The 9762-nt window shown below is 44.0% G+C and overlaps 1 long non-coding RNA gene across 1 annotated transcript; it reads right to left on the bottom strand.

Annotated features, from left to right (window-relative positions):
- Positions 1-2715: 2715 nt before the first annotated feature.
- Positions 2716-5159, bottom strand: LOC140613057 (uncharacterized). Its single transcript, XR_012014170.1, has 2 exons — positions 4740-5159; positions 2716-4301 (listed from the first exon to the last, which is right to left on the bottom strand). It is a non-coding gene; the product is annotated as an uncharacterized lncRNA (long non-coding RNA).
- Between the last annotated feature and the right edge of the window lie 4603 nt (positions 5160-9762).

A 9762-nucleotide genomic window follows, 5' to 3' on the forward strand; every position in this document is an offset into this window, starting at 1 on the left:
TTTGACAGCATTCTAGCCCTGTCAGCATCTTCACTGAGTAGCTTTGCTATTTGCTGTAAACAGCTGTAAATTCCCCAGACCGCAGACACACCCAACTGAAAATGTTAATTACCACAATGCCTCATAAAACCAGATGTAAATGAAGATGGAATTAAGGTCCCACTGGAGTTCCATCTTGGGATCCTGTCCCCTAGCACAGATCATTGAGAATGGACGAGGTTTAATTCTTCTGGAATTACATTTAGTCACAACTTTCAAATCTGATCCGTTCCATCATTTTACGAAACTTCTTGGTTCTGGAGAACATGAAGGCTGAGGTGCTAGGCTTCAGCTGCTTTTCAAACCTGAAACTTAGTTTACTGTGGGAGAAACTGAGACTTGTTTAAATATAAGACCTTCCTTAAGACAACCTAGTTTTGTTGAAACTCTTGCAGAGAACACACGTATGGACAACTGTTAGTACTTCTGCTTTTTCCTAAGTTCCAGAAACCATGGCTTCTGGTGAAGTGCCCTGCAGGAATAGCAGGCTTTAGAAAACAACAAAAACCCCACCGGGATGAAAGAGGTCATATGTCCTCACGCTGTGGCCCTTCTATCTTCTGGGTGGCCTCCCCCCTCCCCCCATGGCAGTGTCTGTGGCTTTTAGAATCTTCCACCCACACAAGCCTTGGCATTCACTGGGATCCTACAAAGAGGTTAAGGTGTAATCCTGGAGAAAGCATTTAAGGCTTTAAATGCTGTGGGGGGAGGGTTAAGGAGAAGAAAGGAAATTAGGAGACCACATGCTTGGGTCTAAGTGAATGAGCCCAAGTGCTGGAAGGCCTGCCTGATTGAGGGCCTGCCGAGTGTGGTTTCGGCGTTCAAAACTGTGCTTTTGCCTCCGCCTCAGTCTCTTCCCCTCAGTCTCTTCCGGGGGAAGAGCTCCTTGCCTAACGTGCTGTGACCAGGATGGCCAGTGTGTGCACACCCCTCCCTCTTTGTCAAGATTTGTTTTATATGCTTGCAAAGCCAGATCTCAGTGTTCCCAGCTGTAAGGCTGGGGATTTGCAGTATATCCCCTGCGGGGTAAATAACCACAGCTGTCATCTTCTGCCAGAAAAGAACTTGCTGCCCCAGCTTTGGGGTTTAGTGCATGATGAATGCAAAAAGTTTTCTGGAAGAGAACAGGAGATACCCCATGGGTCAACTTTGAAAAACTGCAAGGTGCCAACCCTATGTGAGCCATCCCAGGTTCTAATAATCATCATGGCAGGGCGAGATAGGTGGGTATGCTTGAAAAGGAGAAAGCCTCAGAACTGATGTCTTACTGCCTGAAAGGAGTTGTGAGATTCTCCTTGCACTTCTGAGGACTGCATTAACTCACCGTTCTCCCTTTGGGGAGTGTTTCTGATGTCATGTTGAGGCTGTGGGCTCTAGAAGCTGACTCAGGTTGGAGGTCTGGCTCTAACACTTACTATCTGGGGGACCTAATATGATTTTCTCTTCTGGAAAACAGGGAGAATGTTCCCTACTTTACTGGATTGAGGTTGTGGGAACTAATGTATGTCTAGTACTCAGCATAATGTCCAAGCTTATAATAGAGGCTCAATAATGGTTAGCTGGTTCATGAGGAAATTAATCTAGTTTAGCATTCAAACAGTGGAAGGGGAGGGGGAACAATTTTGACTTGTCTAATATAAGACACCGGAAAACTTGCATGGCAACATTTGTTGGGGGACCAGCCAAAGACCCCAGAGGGGCTCCCGTGTCAGAAGCACCCAATGCTTTCTTTAGGTAATTCGGTTCTTAGGGGTAAGCCAGGATGTAGTGATGTTAAGCTTCAGAATCCATGTCTGCCCATGCAGGAAAAAAATTTGTAAATCTTAATTCACATGGCTTCCAGCTTAAAGTCTGATTCCAAATCTTCAAATTTTTCAGGCTTTTCTCTCCTTCTATCATTCTGGGTCTTTTATCTTCTAAGATTTACCACCATAGAACCATTTACCTTAGACATTAAAACAACAAATACTTTTAAGGGTGTGTAATTACAGGCACTGTGAAGGATGCAAAGAAATATGTTTCCAGACTGGAGAATTGGCATGAACCGACTCAGTAAGATGGGACCAGAGATTAGAGTCATGCCTAGGCTTTTCTTTATTTTTAAGCTGCTCTTTAACATTCTTCACATTCCCAAACTAGCAGATTTAACACTTAAGTCAAGACTGAATACCCTCTCCAAGCATGTTTAGAATTGGCTGGATCTTATTATATGTATTTTTAAAGGCTAGCAATTATTGAGCTCCAACTATGTACAGGGCACCCATATTACATGTTATGGCTCACTTAGCCCACAGAGGAACCCTATACAGTTCTTGTGATTATCATCCTTTTAAAAAAAGATTTTATTTACTTATTCATGAGACACACACAGAGAGAGACAGAGACATAGGCAGAGGGGAGGCAGGCTCCATGCAGGGAGCCTGATGTGGGACTCGATCTCAGGACCTCAGGATCACACCTAGAGCCAAAGGCAGGCAGATGCTCAACCACTGAGCCACCCAGGCGCCTCTGTGATTAACATCCTTATTTTACAGACAAGGAAATTGAAGTCTGGAGATTAAGCAACTGATGCAAGGTCACAGGCTAGCTGGAATGTCACGGAAATAACGTGTAGGTACAAGTAGGGGTAAATCTCTTTGGATGTCGCGAAAAGCAAGATCAATCACACTGGGAAGGTAGGATGAAATTTATTTTATTTTAAAAATAATCTCTGTGCCCAACGTGGGGCTCAAAGTCATGACCCTGAGATCAAGAATCACATGCTCTACTGACTAAGCCAGCCAGGTCCCCCCCAGGGTGGACTGAAAGGCACATTTTATCTTCTGGCTAGCAGCTTACTTACCAAGGGTAACCTGTCTTTTGTCATTTAAAATACTACACTAGAGGGCGCCAAATACAAAAGCTCTGACTTTGAAATTGTTTTCATGCAGTTCCCACAGTGCTACAAGATATATAATCAGTTAATGGATTGAAGCCAAAAGACCATTCCAAAAAGAGTATGATGCAGTTCACGATAATTAGGAAGCTGTGTTTTCATTCCCTCAATTAAAAAAACAACAAAAAAAAACAACTCATGCTTTACATTAAGCAATTCATAATGTGTTTCTACTTGATCCTGTTATTCAAAGTACCTTTTAGCTAGTTGTTTAATTTGTTTGCTCTAACTGCCTAGTGGTCAAGGGAAAGCGTAAACTTGGAAAAAATATGTTAACCTAGATGAAAATAGGCACTAAAATATACCTCAGTGCCATTGTTAATCTTTTATTTATTTAAAAAAATCTATTTATTTATTCATGAGACACAGAGAGAGGCAGAGGCTCAGGCCCAGGAAGAAGCAGGCTCCTTCTGGGAAGCCCGATGCGGGACTCGATCCTAGGACATCGGGATCTCAACCTGAGCCAAAGTCAGGCGCTCAACCAGTGAGCCACGCTGGCATCTCTCTAATCTGTTAGATTTAGTAAAGTATGCATATATATTAAAAAGGGGGAAAAAATCCATATCCAAGAGCTTACAATAAAAAGGAACAAGACCCCATCTTTAACCTCAGTCTGAAGATGTAACATCTTTTAGCAGTAACTCGAGATTTCTCAATGTTTCTATTTCTTGACTTATCAAGCTGACATTATTTTCTTTGAAAATGGGAGTTAGCTAAAAGAATTATCCATCTCTATTTATAAAGACCTACATCTCTTATAATGCATCTTCATAAAGACAGTTTACAAAATAACTTTTTCCATTTTCATTCCATTATTCCAAGAACACATCATCATGGAACATTTAAAAAACACCTATAGGAAGGACGACTGGGTGGCTCAGTGGTTGAGCATCTTTCAGCTCAGGGCGTGATCCCAGGGTCTGGGATTGAGTCCCACATCTGGCTCCTTGCAGGGAGCCTGCTTCTGCCTCTCTCTTTGTGTCTCTCATGAATAAATGAATTAAAATCTTAAAAAAAAAAAAAAAAAAAAGACCTAGAGGAAACTAATCTTCTGATCCTATCCATACACATAGCCTTGCAAAAATGAGATTGTTGTACGTGTTAATTTCATTAAACTATATATTGCTTACGTTTTCGTATCATTAAAACATTCCATTCTGGTTTTCGTGAACACAAGTTAAACCTTCTAGAGTAAGGAACTTCCAATTCTTCAACCGACGCTGGGATCAGAGGATTTCACTCCACAGAGGGAGCTGTGGTGTCTGAGGTATTATTCACTCTGAGTTACCGGATGCTTCCTGTTTGATGGGACAAAGACTTAAGCGTCCTGCAGGGACAGAAGAAAAACTAGACACTGAAGTTAGCAACTCAGCCTGGAAGGAAGAGTTTTAATCGTTCCTCGACAACGCAAGGCTCAGTGAATCACCAATGAGTCCGCCACAAATTGGCGGAGTTGGTCCATTTGTTTGGAAAGATAATCTTTTATGTTTCATTTTTTAATTGTCACAAATCATCTAGCTTCTCTGATTCTTTCTCAGGGCCTGCCCGTTCCCCTCCAATCTACCCCTGGACCGAGTGCAGAGCGCAGGGGGCCGATGGCCGCCGCCGCCGGGACGGACCTGAAGCGCCGCAGGTCGGGGCGCACCGCCCCCCACACCCGGAGGGCGGAGCCCGGGGAGAGCAGACCCTCCCTCGGCACCTGCGGCCGCGAGCAAGCGCACCTTCCACACCTAACAGGGCACGAGGAATCCTCCTAGGTTCTCACCTTTCCTGGACTTTTACGCCAGGTTCTGTTCTAAAGGCTTCGCGCGCATTCCTGCCTTCGATTCACCAGCACGTCCCTGTCGGCGCCCGGCTACCCGGAGTCCTGAACGCGGGACGAGCAGGTGGAGCTGGGGCCCGGCCCTCCGGCGGCCGCGCCCGCCCGCCTCCCGGCCCCCAGGACAATGGCCGCCCGGCCCTACCAGCCCTACCAGCCCTTCCGCTTCCGGAAGATGGCGGCGGCGGCGGGCCTCGGGAAGCCGAAGGGGCCCTAGACTCCCGGGAGAGGCGACGAGCAGCGGGGCTGAAAGGAGGGAGGCCCTCCCCGAGGCCCCAAAGCCGCGGAAGCGGAGGCCCCGGCGCTCCTCCGGCGGCCCGACCTTCCCCCTCGGCCGCAGCGCTGCCCGGGGCCGCGGCCGGACGGGAGCGCCCAGCGGACGTGGCCGCCGCCCCTCCCCCGCGGGGTGACGCGGACAGCGGCCCGGCTACGCCCTTGGCGGCCGCGAGGGCCGCCGGGGCGAGGGCCGCGGGCGGCCGTGTGGACGGGGCTCCGAGGGCGCTGGGCCCGAGGCCGGCTAGAGTACGCGGGGCGAGGCGCGCTTCCCACGAAGGCTCAGAACTGGGTCACGGAGCCCCTTCCTCCCGGCGGCTCGGCATGCTGGAAGCGCGCTCAACTTGTCTGGCGTTGATCAAAGTGAAAGTCGTCCCTGGCTTCTCGCATCCGCTACCTTCTCGGCTGAGGAAGGGTCACCGCAGCCAGAAGCCAGCACGCGGCGGCCGACCTGAGCAGGGAGCTCAGATGCCACTAGATCCCCGCCCCCACGGCCCGGCCTCGGCCTCCTCGCTAGGGCTGCAGCCTGTGTGCGCGGCATGGGGGGTGCACATGCAACACCCCAGAAGGGCCTCCCGGCTTCCAGGGGCTGTCAGAGGCCCGCGGCATACAGCCAAGAACCTGTGTAGCTGGGGGCAAGGGAAACCCCTCTGGAACTCGTGTAAAGGTCACAGGTTTTTCTGGGAGCTTCAAACAAATGCTTCTAGTATTGGCCAGGAATTGTTTTGGGAAAAGGTACTTCAAAGGACCACTCCAGAAACCAGGGTGGTCACCTTGCCTTTCCCTAGTTTCCTTCCTCTACTGGCAAACAGTGGTTCTTCAGTGCAAATAATTTAGTTCCACAAAACCACCAGAAAAAGGATTCTAATCACTGTCTTCAGCCATACTTTGGGGGTGTTTTAAACTTCACTCTTTAGGGTACAAAGAACCTGACTTTTGTGGATTACTCTTGACTATTTCTCAGTTAGGGTTGAGTTCACAAGATAACTGATGTAACTTGTTGAAAACATTTTTTTAAGCCTATCAACAAATGGTTATTTGGATTGCAGTATCCGTTTATGTTAAACCTAGGATGCACACAGGGAATTTCCTTTTACAGAAACATTGCCTTGATGGTTGTTAATCCCTTATTTTAACTCATTTAGCCAAGTCAATCCCCTCTGACAACTAATATTTGAGGGGCATTTTATTCTTCTTTCATCTCTTACAGATTAAGCATCTTATATCAAGTTGCCTTTAATGACTAGTTTTCTTGTTCAACAGTTAGAGGAAGAAAGCGACTATCAAATCTTGAGTATGATGCAATTCTTCTGTGTGCAGCTCAATATAGCATTTTCTCTTCCTCTTTTCCCTGTAGGATTGCACTGTAAATTAAAAGCTCTCCCCTAAAATCCATGACTGTTCAAATATACTCTTTGCAATTGTTTATGCAATACCCTGTTTTTGCATTTTTTTTTAAGATTTTATTTATTTATTCATGAGAGACAGAGAAAGAGAGAGAGTCAGAGACACAGGCAGAGGGAGAAGCAGGCTCCATGCAGGGAGCCCAATGTGGGACTCGTGGGACTCCATCCTGGGTCTAAACAACTGAGCCACCCAGGCTGCCCTGTTTTTGCATTCCTAAAGACTTCTTAAAATACTGATTTTTCAGGCAGCCCGGGTGGCTCAGTGGTTTGCCGCCGCCTTCGGCCCAGGCTGTGATCCTGAAGACCCGGGATCGAGTCCCATGTTGAGCTCCCTGCATGGAGCCTGCTTCTCCCTCTGCCTGTGTCTCTAACTCTGTTGTCTCTCATCAATAAATAAATAAAAAACTTAAAAAAAATTTTTAAAAATACGGACTTTTCATAAAACATCCCATTTACATTATGGTATTGTTTCTCATTAATAAAACTTTATTTTTCCCCTCATTAATAAGCTTTAAAAAGGGGACACATAGTCTCTTCACTGACTGCAGTTTCAAGATCTCAAAAAAGCATTTCTTTCTTTTCATTATAATTGCCTTTTCAAAATCTAGACATGATCTGATTTTGACTTGGTAGGTTTGTCAGGAACCTGAACTCTAGACAAGCACCAGGTAATTCTGATGCAAGTTGACCCAGGATTCTCATTTTAAAAACCACTGGCTTGGAGGCAAATACATCACGTTTGCTTGGAATTATTTCTATGGTTGGTCCCAAGGTTATCCTGGCCAATTTGTAGATTTTGTAGAACCAGATGGAAAAATACCTGCAGAGGTAGAAAACTGAATAATCTGTGCACAAAAATGCAAATCTGTCTTGAAATTCTTTAAGTTCTACTATATTAAAGGAACACTGCCCAAATGAAATGTGCTAGATGGAAATTGGGTTTTCTATAGAAAAACCTGTTTCACAAAGGCTGTGTGCCATTTATTCAAGATGTTCAGGCTCAGATATAATGTATTCCAAGTTTACTAAACCAGTCTAAATTCTCCTCCACCTACTTACGATTAAAATTTGCAATTCTTTATTACCTTTGCTAATGCTTATGACCCAGGTTGAGAGAATGTGCTGCTGTTAGCAAACTCACCCTTTGCAGGCCCTGGACTTATATATTAAAAAAACGGAGCCTACCAGTACTATGGTCAGACCTTGCCAAACACCTGGCAAAATTCACTGGCTTAATCCAGTGAGATATTCCCCAAAGATGTCAGACACTGTGTCTTCTCTGTAATGATGTCCCTCTGTGACCTGCAACTATAGTGTTGAGTGAGACCTTGTAAGGACCAGTGCTACACAGAACATAAAATCTGATTGTATTTTGCAATTTAAACTCCCTACTCAACCTATCTTGTGAAATCATGAATAAAATAAACATTACTTATTTATGCCTCACAAAGTAAATTCTTTTGGGGGAAGTTTACACAGCCCTGTTATAATAAATTTTGGCATGAGTCAAAAAGGCTGCCCAAGGAGGGCAGCTACACTTAGGATGTACATGCGTGGATGACCAATTCTTAAATTCAATACAGCTTTGGTAATTGCTTTATAAAAAGCTTACATTTCACTAAAGAGTCCATCATCTTAAAAGAAAATCTTGACAATGTTTATTATGTCTGATTAACTTAAATAGTCTGTTGAGTAATCAAAAAGCATTTATAGTAATTTTGTGATTCTACTGAAGTAAAACTTTAACTTAATAGTGCCATCTTTTGAAGGTTGTTTTCCAATGAGGAGGCAAATCTCCTTACTTTTAATGTTACTTATCCCATTATTCTTTTTGAATACTAAGCATGATACATGTCTTGGCTCACAATTTACTTAACCCCGTAGTTTAATTACATTTTCTTCTTGTATGTCTCCAGTAGGGTATCAAACCCTAATAGTTTAAATATACCAAAACAATTTTTACATGTTATTATAAATTCATTTTAATGATGGCATATTACTCTACTGGCTGTGACATGACACATATAATTATTCGCCTATTCATTAGCCAGTTCTTACAGTATTTGTATTCTGACCTCCTGGCTAAGTTGGCTTCCCTCTTTTCTATGTAGTGACTGATCGATCATCCCTTGATGAACAGACTAATCTCTGATGAACAGAGAGCAGGCTCTCTGGTAAACTAGTTGCCATTTCAGCATTATTTGTTTTTTAAAGTCTTATGTTCAAAGTATTCCCTTTAATCTCTCTAAAAGCCACCTTTTTTTTTTTTGGTAAAAGGCCACCCAGGAAATAAATATTCACAGTATCAGTCACATGCGGACCCTTTCAACAACTTTTAAAACTCCCAGGCTGTAAAAACACAGGCTGTGCTCCCTTTAGTTTGCCCATTTCTTTCCTGGTCCTTATTGGGGGGAGAAAGGCAAATCTCAATTGCATGCACGTATGATTACATTAAAAATTCTGGCTGGGGGCAGCCCTGGTGGTGCAGTGGTATAGCGCCGCCTGCAGCCCAGGGCGTGATCCTGGAGAACCTGGATCGAATCCCACATCAGGCTCTCTGCATGGAGCCCGCTTCTCTCTCTGCCTGTGTCTCTGCCTCTCTCTCTCTGTGTGTCTCTATGAATAAATAAATATTAAAAAAAAAATTCTGGCTGGATATTTAATTCAATTTAGTCTTCATAATATTTTTTGGCATCTCACATTATCACTGAGTGCTCCTGTTTCGCCAATTAATACAGCAAGTATTGAAATATATACATGCCCTACCCTAAGGGAAGAGAAACTCACTGATTAAAAAAAATCACTGAAAGATTTATCGCAACAATGCTACAATCATATACTTGTGTAATTTCAGTGTTACACGTTCACACCTTACCTCTTAAATAGCTAAAATTTGCCACTGTAATTTTAGTAGCTAACATAATGAAAACTAGAGTTATTTTCAAATCTATAAGAATATTTTGGTAAAGTAACACTAGTCAAAAACAAAAAACACCCCAATAAGGTTAAGTTTCTCAAAATGCATCTTGTTGACTTGCTTCACTTATGGAGTGAGCTACACGTGTCCTAATAACTTATGCTGTTTGCCATTTACCTACCCGATTCCTCATTTTACTCATGTTTTTGTGGGACAGAATTTAGAATATTGTATTCAGCTCCTTAGGCCCAGAAGAAAAAACTTTCCAAAGATGCAATGAACTGCCCCAGTATCACTGTGGCTGTTTGAAAAGAAGTCAGTAACATCTTAGGCAAACTACTGCTTGTATAAAGAGGGAGGGGAATTAGCCAAC

The sequence above is a fragment of the Canis lupus genome, chromosome 21 (genome assembly GCF_048164855.1).
Source record: "Canis lupus baileyi chromosome 21, mCanLup2.hap1, whole genome shotgun sequence".
Lineage (NCBI taxonomy): Eukaryota > Metazoa > Chordata > Mammalia > Carnivora > Canidae > Canis > Canis lupus.